The sequence below is a fragment of the Pleurodeles waltl genome, chromosome 4_1, assembly GCF_031143425.1.
Source record: "Pleurodeles waltl isolate 20211129_DDA chromosome 4_1, aPleWal1.hap1.20221129, whole genome shotgun sequence".
NCBI classification, from domain to species: Eukaryota; Metazoa; Chordata; class Amphibia; order Caudata; family Salamandridae; genus Pleurodeles; species Pleurodeles waltl.
The window spans coordinates 114,542,419-114,558,630 of NC_090442.1; the positions used below are offsets into that span (position 1 = coordinate 114,542,419).

General features: G+C 51.8%; 1 protein-coding gene across 3 annotated transcripts in view; it reads right to left on the reverse strand.

Annotated features, from left to right (window-relative positions):
• The window catches only part of LOC138287442 (putative glycine N-acyltransferase-like protein 1B), a 253,972-nt gene that overhangs the window by 109,509 nt on the left and 128,251 nt on the right, over positions 1–16,212 (reverse strand). The gene's annotated exons all lie outside the window — the stretch shown is intronic.

Consider the following 16,212-nt stretch of genomic DNA (forward strand, 5'->3'; position numbering starts at 1 on the left):
ACCGCTGGGTTACCGGATCAGTACTGGTTCTGAAAAACCCAGTACCTCACAATCCCCATGATGCTATGTAGTAAAAAATACAACAAAGCCAATCTGAATCCTGTAGTGTGAACATAGTTCTAAGTCTCTATCTGGGCTGCCTCTTTTCTTTGTATGAATCAAGCCACTGCCTTGTGCTCATGAATCAAGTTTGAAACCATCAGTGCCTAAAAGCAAGATAACAAAGAAACATTTACCCTGAGCACTTCCTCTTTTGATGTATAATCACAATATCCACAAACCATTAAGTAGACTTGAGATTACAAGTCACAATCAGTTAGCAAAGAGACCAATACCAATGTGGCATGAATCATAATGATAAAATATGTTACTTACCGCTAATGGGGATGGGAGCATGAGTTATTCCGCTTCAGGAGGGATAATCCTTGTCTCCCTGTCCTTAACAGAATTGAAACTTTCTGTTACGATAGTTAGGACATTTTATATTCTATGTCAGGACTGGAGGCTCGGATTATGCTAGTTTTAAACTTGTTGACCACCAGTTGGGTCACATTCACCACTTGTTTAAAGTAGAACCTTTTAAAAGTGGAGTCTGAGGACCAATCAGCAGTGTTCATTATGTCTTCCAGATGTGCCCCTATATGGAATGCTTTGGAGGATATAGCTCCTCTAGTTAAGTGTGCTCTAAACATTCCCACGTTGATACCTGCCTCTTGCATGAACCATCAACACCACCTTCCAATTGTGGGCGATGAGACTGCTTTATGTGACTTTCATAAAGTAATCAAAATTTGTCTATTGCCCGTAGAGTGAAATTCCTCTGTCATCTCCTCATAAGCTTTAGCATTGCACCACACAGAGCTGAGGAGTGTCAGGAAAAGCAGTGTAAGAAATTATGCGAGTATGAGTGTAGGTACATTTGCTTACTGTGAAGGAAACCCCATGTGGGGAGAATACTCTATCAGAAAATCCAGGACACAGACATCCGACACTCTGTAGCAAGATACCAGGCATAGTAACATGGCTAGCTTTGCCAAAAGTTCATTTCTGGAAAAGAACCTATTAAGTTGCCATGACAGAAAAAGATTAAGAACTTGATTGACATCCCGAAAAGAAGAGTATTGAGGTTCTTGTAGGTAGTGATATCTAGATTCCTCACAATAGTCTCCTTATGAAAGGATGCTCACTCACTGAAGTACCATCTATCGGTTAATGTCCTACCAAAATAGCAGATAGTAAAGTTTTGATAGATTTGTAAGCCAAACCATTTGCCGATAACTCTGGCAGAAAGTTTAAAACCTACACTACATCTGTGTCCAGGGGATCCAGGCCCTGTCATATACACCAACCCATCCATCTCGTTCAAGCTGATTTGTACCTCTTAACTGTGCTGTCTGCTCAGGCCTTGGACAGAAGAATTTTAGCCTGTCTCAAAAGACCCAGGATTTTCCAGAATTGCCAGTAACCTGCCACGTAAGAAGTTGAAGGGAGCGGTCCTTCATCATACTCTGTGGTATCTGGTTCTTATAGAAGAGAAGGCTCTGAAATTGGGGGAGAAGAATTGGGGAATCCCAAGAAAATTCCATAAGAACTGAGAACCAAACTTTACATCTCCAGAAGGGCCTCACCAGTATAATTACCACCAGCTGTCTTCGGACCTGGGCTGCGACTCGTGTGATCTTGGCAAATGGTGGGAAGGCATAGCCTCTCTCCTGAGACCAGTCCTGGAGAAAGGCATCTGTTGCCAGAGGAACTGGTCTCCAGCTGAAGAACTGCACCAGTTGGGCATCCAGTTTGGATGTGAAGTGGTCCACTGAGATGGGACCCCATCGGTCCACAATTTTCCAGAAAACTTCCTGGTCCAATCTCCATAGACTCACATCATGTAGATGTTGGGAGTGCCAGTCCGTTACCTGTTTCTCTTGACCTGGAAGATATTCAGCTGTAAATGAGATGTGATGGTCCAGGCAATAGTTCCAGAAGTCCTTTGCCAACTCTAACAGGATCTTCTATCTGGTCCCCGGAGGTGATTGATGTAATGTACAGCTGACACGTTGTTCATCTTGAGGAGGACACAGGATTGAATGCTGTATTTGTTGATGTGTAACTTCTGTTCTTCTTGTGAAAAGTTTCTTCCGGTGAAGAATTCCCCACACCTTGTGCCCTAGCCAGATCTGCTGGCATTGGATTCTAGAACAGGATCCGGAGTGGAGCTGAAGATTGCTCTCCCGTTTCATGCATCCATGTGGGCGAGCCACCACTGAAGTTCGTCCATTGCCTCCTCTGACAAAGGTATGTTCTTGGAGTACGTAAGTCCCTTCCTCAACTGGTTGGCATTGAGGTGCTTAATGCCTGGTAAGGGACCCAGAAAGATCGCCTGGATGCACAGAAGCCCCACCAGGCGGGCAAATTGTCAAAGAGAAGTGACCGGTTTGGAGAGAGTTTACCTCAACCTGGGCCAAATCTTGGCCATTTTCTGGGAAGGGAGACTTAGTATAGCCTTTGCAGAATCAATCACGAAACCTAAGAAGGAGGTCAACTGTGACGGAGTCAGGAGAGACTTGCTCTTGTTGATGACAAACCCAAGACTTTCTAGGAGGTTCCCCGCTTATTGCAGCTCGGATATGAGTGTTGCTTAACACTAGCTCATGATGAGCAAGTCATCAAGGTAGGCTCCGATTCGTAGTCCTTGCTTGCGCAAATGCTCCACTACCAGTTTGAGAACCATCGTGAAGCACCAGGGCTGAATGGGAGAGCAGTAAATTTGAAGGCTTGGTCTCACGAGGCAAATTGAAGGAAGCGCCAATGGGAAGGGAAGTTTGGAATGGCCAGATAGGCATCCTTTAGATTTAAGCATACCATCCAATCGGAGGGTTGGAGAACATCCCTCTTAGCAGATGGAGACCCTCCATCTTGAAAAGTCGATCACTGGTTGTTGGCCTCCACCTCACTTTTCTGCCAAGAAGATGTTGCTGATGAACCTGTAGGGATGGAGGTTTATCCAGAAGATGTCCCTTTGTTGAGGAGGGCCTTGATCTTTGTCTATGAGCTCAGTCTCTGACAGGAAAAGGAGAGGGGAGCAGGTGTGTCTGATGAGGAGTCCCATAGAAATATGTGAAACCCCTGGACTGTTTGTAGTACTCAAGCATCCATCATGAGAGACTCCCATGCTGGTAAACACAGTGCCAAACTGCCCCCTACTTTTAGTTGGGAAGAAGGACAAACACTCACCATTGGAAGAGTTGGAATCTTGTTCTTTGAAGCTACCTCTGCCTCAGAACCATTGACCTCTGGTGGGGTATAAGGTTGTGAAGCGGGCTTGATCCTGGCATGGTCCAATACTAGGGCCTTATCTCCAGGGGGAAGAGTTGAAGCAAAGTGCCGGTTGAGCTGCCCCTGCCACGACTGTCCCCTGGAAAACCTGGGGGTTGAAGATCCGCTTGATGGAGGTTTCGGCCTTGCAAAGAGAAGAAAAGGTTGAAACAAACTTCCCCAGCTCCTTGATGAAGGGGTCTCCGAAGAGAGCCCCTTGGACGACCGTCGTCCCTTCCTTCGATGTTGCCAGGTCCCCCAATTTAGGGTCAACGTTGATGAGTAGAGATCAGCATTGTTCTGTAGAAATGGCGCAATCTGCGTTCCTTAGGAAAATGATGGCTCTTTGTGCCCAGCCCAACATGACGTCTGATGAGATGAGCACACCAGATGCCTTATGTTAGACCTGACAGCCTTAGGGTAGTCACCCCTAACTTTTTGCCTGCCTCCCTCCATTTTTTTGGACATTGTTTTTGCTGGTTTATAGACTCTGCGCACTTTACCACTGCTAACCAGTGCTAAAGTGCATATGCTCTCTCCCTTAAAACATGGTAACCTTGAATCATACCTGATTGGACTATTAATTTACTTATAAGTCCCTAGTAAGGTGCACTTTATGTGCATAGGGCTGGTAAATTAACTGCTACTAGTGGGCCTGCACCACTGGTTGTGCCACCCACTTAAGTAGCCCCTTTTCCTTGTCTCAGGCCTGCCATTGCAAGGCCTGTGTGTGCAGTTTCACTGCCACCTCGACTTGGCATTTAAAAGTACTTGCCAAGCCTAGAACTCCCCTTTTTCTACATATAAGTCACCCTTAAGGTGTGCCCTAGGTAACCCCTAGGGCAGGGTGCTGTGTAGGTAAAAGGCAGGACATGTACCTGAATAGTTATATGTCCTGGTAGTGTAAAACTCCTAAATTCGTTTTCACACTACTGTGAGGCCTGCTCCCTTCATAGGCTAACATTAGGGCTGCCCTCATACACTGTTGAAGTGGCAGCTGCTGATCTGAAAGGAGCAGGGAGGTCATATTTAGTATGGCCAGAATGGTAATACAAAGTCCTACTGACTGGTGAAGTCGGATTTAATATTACTATTCTAGAAATGCCACTTTTAGAAAGTGAGCATTTCTTTGCACTTAAATCCTTCTGTGCCTTACAATCCACGTCTGGCTGGGCTTGGTTGACAGCTCCTTGTGCATTCACTCAGACACACCCCAAACACAGGGTACTCAGCCTCACTTGCATACATCTGCATTTTGAATGGGTCTTCCTGGGCTGGGAGGGTGGAGGGCCTGCTCTCACACAAAGGACTGCCACACCCCCTACTGGGACCCTGGCAGACAGGATTAAACTGAAAGGGGACCTGGTGCACTTCTTAGCCACTCTTTGAAGTCTCCCCCACTTCAAAGGCACATTTGGGTATAAAACAGGGCCTCTGCCCTACCTCATCAGACACTTGCTGGAGAAGAAACCTGAACCAGAAACTACATCCTGCCAAGAAGAACTGCCTGGCTGCTCAAAGGACTCACCTGTCTGCTTTCTACAAAGGACTGCTGCCTTGCTGTTGCCCTGCTGCCTTGCTGAACTCTTGTCTGGCTGTGAAAGTGCTCTCCAAGGGCTTGGATAGAGCTTGCCTCCTGTTCCCTGAAGTCTCAGGACCAAAAAGACTTCTCTCTTTTACTTGGACGCTCCGTGCGCCGAAAAATTTCGACGCACAGCTTGTTTCGCGGCGAGAAAAACGCCGCACACCGACGCTGATCGAGCGACGCTCTTGGGACGATCGAAGATTCGACGCACGGCCTCGCAAGGACAACGCCGCCCGACCTCTAGAGGAGAAATCGACGCGACGCCTGCCGTGAGATCGTAATTTCAACGCGCAGCCCCGCGGATCGAAGTCTAGAGGAGAAATCGACGCGACGCCTGCCGTGAGTCGTAAATTCGACGCGCAGCCCCGCAGATCGACGTGCAGCCGGAGAACAAGCAGGAAAATCCACGCACAGACCCGGGACATCTGGTAATCCCCGCGATCCACAGAAAGAGACTGTCCACGCGCCGGAAAACGACGCCCGACTTCCCCGCGTGGAAAATAACGACGCAAGTCCGTGTGTGCTGGGGAGAAATCGACGCACACACCCTTTTTCCACACACCTCTTCTCTTGTGGCCCTTGGAGGAGATTTTTCCACTCCCAACCAGGTACTTGTGCTTGAAAGAGACTTTGTTTGCATTCTAAAGACTTAAGACACTTTATATCACTTCCCTGTGATATCTCTACAATTTTCCATTGCAACTTTATTCTTTTTGACCTACAATTATCCTGATAAATATTATATATTTTTCTAAACACTGTGTGGTGTATTTTTGTGGTGCTATATGGTGGTATTGTATGATTTATTGCACAAATACTTTACACATTGCCTTCTAAGTTAAGCCTGACTGCTCGTGCCAAGCTACCAGAGGGTGGGCACAGGATAATCTTGGATAGTGTGTGACTTACCCTGACTAGAGTGAGGGCTTTTGCTTGGACAGGGGGTAACCTGACTGCCAACCAAAAACCCAATTTCTAACATTGGTGATCAGCGGTGAGGATAGGACTTGTATTTGTGCAGTGACATACAGTAGCTAAGTATTTCACTACCTACCCACAGTTGAAGGTCAACTTGGTTTTTATCTCTTTTTGAAAATCCATTTTTTTTTCCTGACAATTTTCAAAAACTAAATCCTCACTCAACATGTCTCTGACTGGGTCTCAGACAGGGGACTTTGACCTAGTCCAGTTGGATACATACACGGTCAAACAACTAAGAGGATTCTGCAGGGCATTAAGGGTACCCACCCAAGGGGCCTCCAGAAAGGAGGACTTTCAAGTGGCGCTGAGGGCCTGGGCAGAAGCCCATTTAGAGGATGATGAGGAAGAGGAGCCAGAAAATGGCCCCTCAGAAGGATTTTCACTATCTGTGGATGGTGTTACCACTGCAATTGTGCACCCTTCCAGACCAGGGAGCAGTGTCTCCATGCAAAGCCTGACCGCAGAGGAAAGGCGAGAGGAAAGGGAGTTCCAATTGCAAATGGCAAAACTGAAAATTGAGGCGCAACAGGAGGAGAGGAGGGCAGAAAGAGAAGCCAAACAAGCTGAGGCTGAAAGAGCAGCCAAACAGATTGAAGCTGAAAGAACAGCCAAACAGATTCAAGCAGAAGCTGAAAGGGCAGCCAAACAAGCGGAAGCTGAAAGAGCAGCCAAACAAGTGGAAGCTGAAAGAGCTTTGGCTGAAAAGAAACTATTGTTGGCTCATGAACTGAGTCTCAAGGAGCTGGAGATCAAGGCAAGACAGTCTGAATCCAGCAATAATGGTGGCAGCATACAGACAGGACCTGCTGGAGAAAAGAAGGTTCGTATACCCAAAAATGTGGTGCCCAGTTTTGTGGTGGGAGATGACATAGATAAATGGTTAGCTGCTTATGAAGTTGCACTAAGGGCTCATGAGGTTCCTGAAGGGCAATGGGGGGTAGCTATGTGGGGTTATGTGCCGCCATTGGGGAGGGACACACTTCTCACATTGGATCCACCGGATCAAAACACATACCCACTCCAGAAAGCCACTTTACTTGCCAAGTTTGGGCTGACCCCTGAGGGATACCGTCAGAGGTTCAGGGACAGCACCAAACAAACCACACAAACATGGGTAGATTTCTTCGATTTCTCTAGTAAGGCACTGAATGGATGGGTGCGGGGCAACAAAGTAGCAGATTATAAAGGTTTATATGACTTGATCCTGAGAGAGCATATGCTTAATGTTACTTATACAGATTTGCGCCAGCACCTAGTGGATAGTAAGCTGACTGATCCCAGGAAGCTTGCTGAGGAGGCGGACCTCTGGGTTAGCACCAGAGTGTCCAAAAAGGTACCTGGGGGGGACTCCCACAAAGGTGGTCAGGGTTCCCAACAGAAGAAAGAGGGGGGAGATAAACTTACAGATAAGGAACTCTCTAAAGGCCCCCAAAAGAATTCCCAGGGAGGGGGTGGCAACCCTTCCTTTTCCAAATTTGGGAAAAAGCCAGGGACATTTGACAAGTCAGGGAAATCTAGCCCCAAATGCATGGAGTGTTACCAATATGGTCACTACAAAGGCGATCCACAGTGCCCCAAGAGGACACCGTCCACTACCGGACAGGCACCTGGGTTGACTAGTGTAGCACTCGGGGGGGAGATGGACCCAACTAGCTTTGGGGAGCAGGTAGAGATTTCCCTAGTGTCCCTGGGAGAAGGAGAAATGGTGCCCAAGGCCCACATGCCCAGAAATACTTCCAAGTACCGGCAGTGGGTCACCATTGATGGGCAGAGGGTGGAGGCTCTGCGTGACACAGGAGCCAGTATGACTACTATCAAGAGTCAGCTGGTGTCAACAGAGCAGATAGTACCTAATACATTCCACCAGGTCAGAGTCGCTGACAATCGCGAGAGTCACCTACCGGTGGCTCTGGTTCCCTTTGAGTGGGGGGGGGTCTCTGGTACTCTGAAAGTAGCTGTGAGTCCTGCCATGCCTGTAGATTGTCTGTTAGGCAATGACCTTGAGCACACTGCTTGGAAAGAAGTGGAGCTCAGGTCTCACCTGATGATGTTAGGGTTACCTGAGTGGGTCTGCATGACCACACGGTCCATGGCTGACCGAGAGGGAAGTCAAGGGCATCTGGAGCCTGGAACGATGGCCCAGAGAACTGCCAGGAGGAGGGACCAGGGGTGCGGGAAACCGGCCCCAACTGTTCCCACAGTGGCTGACGGGGCTCCTGAGGAGGAGGCTCCCGAGCCAACTGGGGAAGACATTGCCGCCCTGGGTGACTTACCTGAGCTTGCTGGCTGCCAAGTTGAGGGTGGACCCACCAGGGAGGAATTCTGCAAGGCGCAGAAAGAATGTCCCACTCTGGAAGGTTTGAGGAAACAAGCCTCAAACCAGGCAGCAGGCGACGCCTCTGGCGATCACCACGTATATTGGGAGAATGATCTCCTCTACAGTGAGCCTAAGGTTCCGGGCTTTGGGGCAGCACGTATGCTGGTGGTCCCCCAATGTTACCGAACCTTCCTACTGGGTCTGGCTCACGACATCCCCCTGGCAGGACATTTGGGGCAGGGCAAGACCTTTAACAGGCTTGTCACCCACTTTTATTGGCCCAAAATGAAGGACACACTCAGACAAGTTCTGCAGATCCTGTCCTACCTGCCAGGCCAGTGGTAAAGCAGGAAAAAGGGTTAAAACCACCCTGATTCCACTTCCTGTCATTGGCACCCCCTTTGAAAGGGTGGGCATCGAAATTGTTGGTCCCTTGGACCACAAAACTGCCTTAGGCAACAGGTTCATCCTGGTTTTGGTGGACCATGCCACCCGTTACCCAGAGGCAATCCCTCTGAGGACAGTAACTGCACAGGTGGTGGCCAGAACCCTGATGGGGATATTTACCCGTGTGGGATTCCCCAAGGAAATAGTGTCTGACAGAGGCACTAACTTCATGTCGGCATACATGAAGTCTCTGTGGGATGCGTGTGGTGTAACTTACAAGTTCACCACACCCTATCACCCCCAGTCAAATGGTCTTGTGGAGAGATTCAACAAGACCCTGAAATGCATGATTGGTGGCCTCCCTGAGGCCATGAGGCGTAAGTGGGACGTCCTCTTACCATGCCTTCTCTTTGCTTACAGAGAGGTCCCCCAGAGAGGGGTAGGGTTCAGTCCCTTTGAACTTCTCTACGGGTACCCTGTCAGGGGACCCTTGAGCATTGTCCAGGAGGGATTGGAGAAAGCTCCAAAGACACCCCCTCAGGATGTGGTCAGCTATATGTTGGCCCTCCGCAACCAGATGACCCGCTTCTGGAAAGAAGCCCAAGATAACCTTGAGGCCAGTCAAGAGGTGATGAAACAATGGTATGACCAGAAGGCCACCCTGGTAGAGTTTCAACCTGGAGACAAAGTGTGGGTAATGGAGCCAGTAGAGCCCAGAGCTCTCCAGGACCGCTGGTCTGGCCCATTTGAAATAAAGGAGCGGAAAGGGGAGGCCACTTACCTAGTGGACCTCAAAACCCCTAGGAATCCCCTAAGGGTGCTCCATGTGAACCGACTAAAAGCTCATTTTGAGAGGTCGGAGATCAACATGCTTCTGGTCACAGATGAAGGAACGGAAGAGGAGAGTGAACCTCTCCCCGACCTCCTCTCTGCCCAAGAAGGTGATGGGTCAGTAAGCGGGGTCATTCTGTCTGACTCCCTGACTCTAAATCAGAAAGGAGACTGCTATGAGCTGTTGGAGCAGTTCTCCCCCCTGTTCTCCCTTACTCCTGGGCTGACCCACCTCTGTGTTCATGATATTGACACTGGTGACAGTCTCCCTGTGAAAAACTAAATTTACAGGTTGTCGGATAAGGTGAAGGCCAGCATCAAGGAGGAGGTCTCCAAGATGTTGACTCTAGGGGTTATTGAGAAATCCAGTAGTCCCTGGGCCAGCCCAGTGGTATTGGTCCCTAAGGCTACTGCCCCAGGTGCGAAGCCAGAACTCCGGTTCTGTGTGGACTACCGGGGTCTCAACTCAGTCACACGGACTGATGCTCACCCCATCCCCCGAGCTGATGAGCTCGTGGACAGGCTAGGCACTGCCAAGTTCCTGAGTACGTTTGATCTTACTTCAGGGTACTGGCAGATCGCCCTAACTGAGGGGGCCAAGGAAAGATCCGCATTTTCAACCCCGGATGGCCATTACCAGTTCCGGGTGATGCCGTTTGGGTTGAAAAATGCCCCCGCTACCTTCCAACGGTTGGTTAACGGGGTCCTAGCTGGCAAGGATGCCTTCTGTGCAGCCTACCTGGATGACATAGCTATCTACAGTTCCAGCTGGGAGGAACACCTGCTTCACCTCAAGGAGGTGCTTCAGGCCCTGCAACAGGCAGGCCTGACCATCAAGGCCAGTAAGTGCCAGATTGGGCAGGGTTCCGTGGTGTACTTGGGACACCTAGTGGGTGGTGGCAAGGTGCAGCCACTCCAGGCCAAGATTGAAACTATCAAGGCCTGGCAACCACCCCGAACGCAGACTGAGGTGAGAGCCTTTCTAGGCCTCACAGGATACTACTGCCGATTTGTCAAGGGCTATGGTACCATTGTAACACCCTTGACAGAACTCACTTCCAAGAAACAACCTAGGTTGGTGAATTGGACAGAGGCTTGTCAGAAAGCCTTTGACGCCCTGAAGGAAGCCATGTGCACGGCCCCCGTACTCATGGCCCCTGACTACTCCCAGGAATTTATCGTGCAGACAGACGCTTCAGAGCATGGCATAGGGGCAGTCCTAGCACAGCTAAATGAGGAGGGCAGAGATCAACCGGTAGTCTTTATTAGCAGAAGGCTATTACCACGGGAACAGAGGTGGAGTGCTATTGAACGAGAAGCTTTTGCTGTGGTCTGGGCACTGAAGAAGCTAAGACCCTACCTGTTTGGGACTCACTTCCGGGTTCAGACAGACCACAGGCCCCTCAGATGGCTCATGCAGATGAGTGGTGAGAATCCAAAACTCTTGAGATGGTCCATTTCCCTACAGGGGATGGACTTTACGGTGGAACATCGCCCAGGGGTTGACCACGCCAATGCTGATGGTCTCTCCAGGTACTTCAGCCTTAGCGATGAGAGCTCCCAGGAGGTCGGGTAGCTCTCCCCACTTTCAGCTGGGGGGGACACATGTTAGACCTGACAGCCTTAGGGTAGTCACCCCTAACTTTTTGCCTGCCTCCCTCCATTTTTTTGGACACTGTTTTTGCTGGTTTATAGACTCTGCACACTTTACCACTGCTAACCAGTGCTAAAGTGCATATGCTCTCTCCCTTAAAACATGGTAACCTTGAATCATACCTGATTGGACTATTAATTTACTTATAAGTCCCTAGTAAGGTGCACTTTATGTGCATAGGGCTGGTAAATTAAATGCTACTAGTGGGCCTGCAGCACTGGTTGTGCCACCCACTTAAGTAGCCCCTTTTCCTTGTCTCAGGCCTGCCATTGCAAGGCCTGTGTGTGCAGTTTCACTGCCACCTCGACTTGGCATTTAAAAGTACTTGCCAAGCCTAGAACTCCCCTTTTTCTACATATAAGTCACCCTTAAGGTGTGCCCTAGGTAACCCCTAGGGCAGGGTGCTGTGTAGGTAAAAGGCAGGACATGTACCTGTGTAGTTATATGTCCTGGTAGTGTAAAACTCCTAAATTCGTTTTCACACTACTGTGAGGCCTGCTCCCTTCATAGGCTAACATTAGGGCTGCCCTCATACACTGTTGAAGTGGCAGCTGCTGATCTGAAAGGAGCAGGGAGGTCATATTTAGTATGGCCAGAATGGTAATACAAAGTCCTACTGACTGGTGAAGTCGGATTTAATATTACTATTCTAGAAATGCCACTTTTAGAAAGTGAGCATTTCTTTGCACTTAAATCCTTCTGTGCCTTACAATCCACGTCTGGCTGGGCTTGGTTGACAGCTCCTTGTGCATTCACTCAGACACACCCCAAACACAGGGTACTCAGCCTCACTTGCATACATCTGCATTTTGAATGGGTCTTCCTGGGCTGGGAGGGTGGAGGGCCTGCTCTCACACAAAGGACTGCCACACCCCCTACTGGGACCCTGGCAGACAGGATTAAACTGAAAGGGGACCTGGTGCACTTCTTAGCCACTCTTTGAAGTCTCCCCCACTTCAAAGGCACATTTGGGTATAAAACAGGGCCTCTGCCTTACCTCATCAGACACTTGCTGGAGAAGAAACCTGAACCAGAAACTACATCCTGCCAAGAAGAACTGCCTGGCTGCTCAAAGGACTCACCTGTCTGCTTTCTACAAAGGACTGCTGCCTTGCTGTTGCCCTGCTGCCTTGCTGAACTCTTGTCTGGCTGTGAAAGTGCTCTCCAAGGGCTTGGATAGAGCTTGCCTCCTGTTCCCTGAAGTCGTAGGACCAAAAAGACTTCTCTCTTTTACTTGGACGCTCCGTGCGCCGAAAAATTTTGACGCACAGCTTGTTTCGCGGCGAGAAAAACGCCGCACACCGACGCTGATCGACGCAACGCTCTTGGGACGATCGAAGATCCGACGCACGGCCTCGCAAGGACAACGCCGCCCGACCTCTAGAGGAGAAATCGACGCAACGCCTGCCGTGAGATCGTAATTTCAACGCGCAGCCCCGTGGATCGAAGTCTAGAGGAGAAATCGACGCGACGCCTGCCGTGAGTCGTAAATTCGGCACGCAGCCCCGCAGATCGACGCGCAGCCGGAGAACAAGCAGGAAAATCCACGCACAGACCCGGGACATCTGGTAATCCCCGCGATCCACAGAAAGAGACTGTCCACGCGCCGGAAAACGACGCCCGACTTCCCCGCGTGGAAAATAACGACGCAAGTCTGTGTGTGCTGGGGAGAAATCGATGCACACACCCTTTTTCCACGCACCTCTTCTCTTGTGGCCCTTGGAGGAGATTTTTCTACTCCCAACCAGGTACTTGTGCTTGAAAGAGACTTTGTTTGCATTCTAAAGACTTAAGACACTTTGGGGGTCATTCTGACCCTGGCGGTCGGTGATAAAGCGGCGGCCCACCCGCCAACAGGCCGGCGGTCCAAAAAATGCAATTCTGACCCTGGCGGGAACCGCCAACACAGGCCGCCGCTTTAACACTCCGACCGCCACGGCGGAACAAACAAACAGCGCGGCGGTCACCGCCAACAGCCAGGCGGCAGACAATGTACCGCCCACCCTATCACGACCCACCAATCCGCTACCTTTTCCGGGGCGGGAGCCCCGCCGATAAAAACACGGCGGAAACAGACATTTTCAATGGAAAACGCTCACCTCGAGACACTCCACGCGGAATCCGGACAGCATGGAACCCGAATTGAACATCATACCTGCTCTCGTCTACCTGCTCATCTACCACGAGTACGAACTCCGGCGCAGACGTCAACGGTGAGTACTGCACCTACGACACACAGGAGGGGGGAGGACGAAAGGTTACGGGCACACACATATGCGACCCACACCCTCCCCCAATATGTACACACCAATGCAGAGCAACAAGTCACAGTGACACCACCCAAACACCCGTAAAAAATACAATGACACAACCAAATTTAGAATAAATATTTATGTAAAAAAAAAGCTCCTGGAAATTATTGACCAACCGTGATAAATATATACAAAAATAAAAAATATATACACATCAGTGTATAACTGGAGTAACAAGTCCTGCACATCCTACGAATCTAGCATGTCCGTGGGCCAATGTTCTGCGAAACAAGGGCAAAGCCCACACACGAGACCTGGGTCCTTTGGAGAGAACACTGCAGGGGCATCTGATGACAAAACTACAGGCACCTCAGGGGGAAGGGAAGGGGGGGCCAACACAGCCACATGAGTCCACGATGCCAGATCCACGAGGAGCCACCATGCCCACTGTACCATCCTGGGGAGTGCAAAGCCACAGTCTCTCAATGTCTCTACAGTGGGTGGGCTGCCCACTGTACCATCCTGGGGAGTGCAAAACCACAGTCTCTCAATGTCTCTACAGTGGGTGGGCTGCCCACTGGACCATCCTGGGGAGTGCAAAGCCACAGTCTCTCAATGTCTCTACAGTGGGTGGGCTGCCCACTGGACCATCCTGGGGAGTGCAAAGCCACAGTCTCTCAATGTCTCTACAGTGGGTGGGCTGGCCACTGGACCATCCTGGGGAGTGCAAAGCCACAGTCTCTCAATGTCTCTACAGTGGGTGGGCTGGCCACTGGACCATCCTGGGGAGTGCAAAGCCACAGTCTCTCAATGTCTCTACAGTGGGTGGGCTGCCCACTGGACCATCCTGGGAGTGCAAAGCCACAGTCTCTCAATGTCTCTACAGTGGGTGGGCTGCCCACTGGACCATCCTGGGGAGTGCAAAGCCACAGTCTCTCAATGTCTCTACAGTGGGTGGGCTGGCCACTGGACCATCCTGGGGAGTGCAAAGCCACAGTCTCTCAATGTCTCTACAGTGGGTGGGCTGCCCACTGGACCATCCTGGGGAGTGCAAAGCCACAGTCCATCCGGTGGATGACAGTCTCCACTGGTCAAGGAGGAGGCATGGTGGGCACAGTGAACCATAAACAGTGCCTGAGACGGCGGTTCCCAGGGGAGCGGTGCTTGACAGGAAGGGCCAGCGGAGCGGTGCTTGAGATGAAGGGCCCAGCGGAGCGGTGCTTGACAGGAAGGGCCAGCGGAGCGGGGCTTGAGATGAAGGGCCCAGCGGTGCGGTGCTTGACAGGAAGGGCCCAGCGGAGCGGTGCTTGAGATGAAGGGCCCAGCGGAGCGGTGCTTGACAGGAAGGGCCCAGCGGAGCGGTGCTTGACAGGAAGGGCCCAGCGGAGCGGTGCTTGACAGGAAGGGCCCAGCGGAGCGGTGCTTGAGATGAAGGGCCCAGCGGAGCGGTGCTTGACAGGAAGGGCCAGCGGAGCGGTGCTTGAGATGAAGGGCCCAGCGGAGCGGTGCTTGACAGGAAGGGCCCAGTGGAGCGGTGCTTGAGATGAAGGGCCCAGCGGAGCGGTGCTTGAGATGAAGGGCCCAGCGGAGCGGTGCTTGACAGGAAGGGCCAGCGGAGCGGTGCTTGAGATGAAGGGCCCAGCGGAGCGGTGCTTGACAGGAAGGGCCAGCGGAGCGGTGCTTGAGATGAAGGGCCCAGCGGAGCGGTGCTTGAGATGAAGGGCCCAGCGGAGCGGTGCTTGACAGGAAGGGCCAGCGGAGCGGTGCTTGAGATGAAGGGCCCAGCGGAGCGGTGCTTGAGATGAAGGGCCCAGCGGAGCGGTGCTTGACAGGAAGGGCCAGCGGAGCGGTGCTTGAGATGAAGGGCCCAGCGGAGCGGTGCTTGAGATGAAGGGCCCAGCGGAGCGGTGCTTGACAGGAAGGGCCCAGCGGAGCGGTGCTTGAGATGAAGGGCCCAGCGGAGCGGTGCTTGAGATGAAGGGCCCAGCGGAGCGGTGCTTGAGACGGCGGTGCCCTCTTCAGCGGTGCTCTTCTGCACGGCGGGCTCTGTTCAGCGGTACCTGTCTTCACGGCGGGGCCCTCTTCAGCGGTGCTCTTCTGCACGGCGGGCCCTGTTCAGCGGTACCTGTCTTCACGGCGGGGCCCTCTTCAGCGGTGCTCTTCTGCACGGCGGGCCCTGTTCAGCGGTACCTGTCTTCACGGCGGGGCCCCTTCAGTGGTGCTCTTCTGCACGGCGGTGCCCTGTTCAGCGGTACCTGTCTTCACGGCGGGGCCCTCTTCAGCGGTGCTCTTCTGCACGGCGGGCCCTGTTCAGCGGTACCTGTCTTCACGGCGGGGCCCTCTTCAGCGGTGCTCTTGCAGCATGTCAAGGGAGTCAGACCTGGCCTGGACACCCTGCTCACTCGCCCTCCAAACGTGCAGGGTCAGGCCCCTTCGGGGACGGAGTCCTGGGCCCTTTGGTGTCGTCCCTTGCAGCCGGGATGGGGCTTGTGGGGCCCTCCTGCTCTGCGCTCCTGGTGGCTGTCCTCTCCGCCCTGCTGTCCTTCCGCTCCTTAGATGGGGCTCTCGGGCCCTTGCCTCCCCTGGCTGTTGTGGCAGGTGAAGTGGCCGGAGTTACCTCCTTGGGGGCAGCCGTCTCTGTCCGCTCACGGCGGCCCTTAACTTTCCGGGTCCTCTTGCCTGGGGGGGGCTGGCTGTCCCCTTGCTGCTCACCGAAGTGTCACTGCCACCAAAGGGTGGACTCCACATGCCATGCACCACTTGCACTTTAGAAGCTGGCCTGGTGGTGGCTGTGGTGACCTTGGGACTTTTCCCAGTTGGAGGGGGTGGGTCAGGGGAGGGAAAGAGGTCAAGATTGGATAGGTAATATTTCTTGGGACCAAGGTAAGGGGTA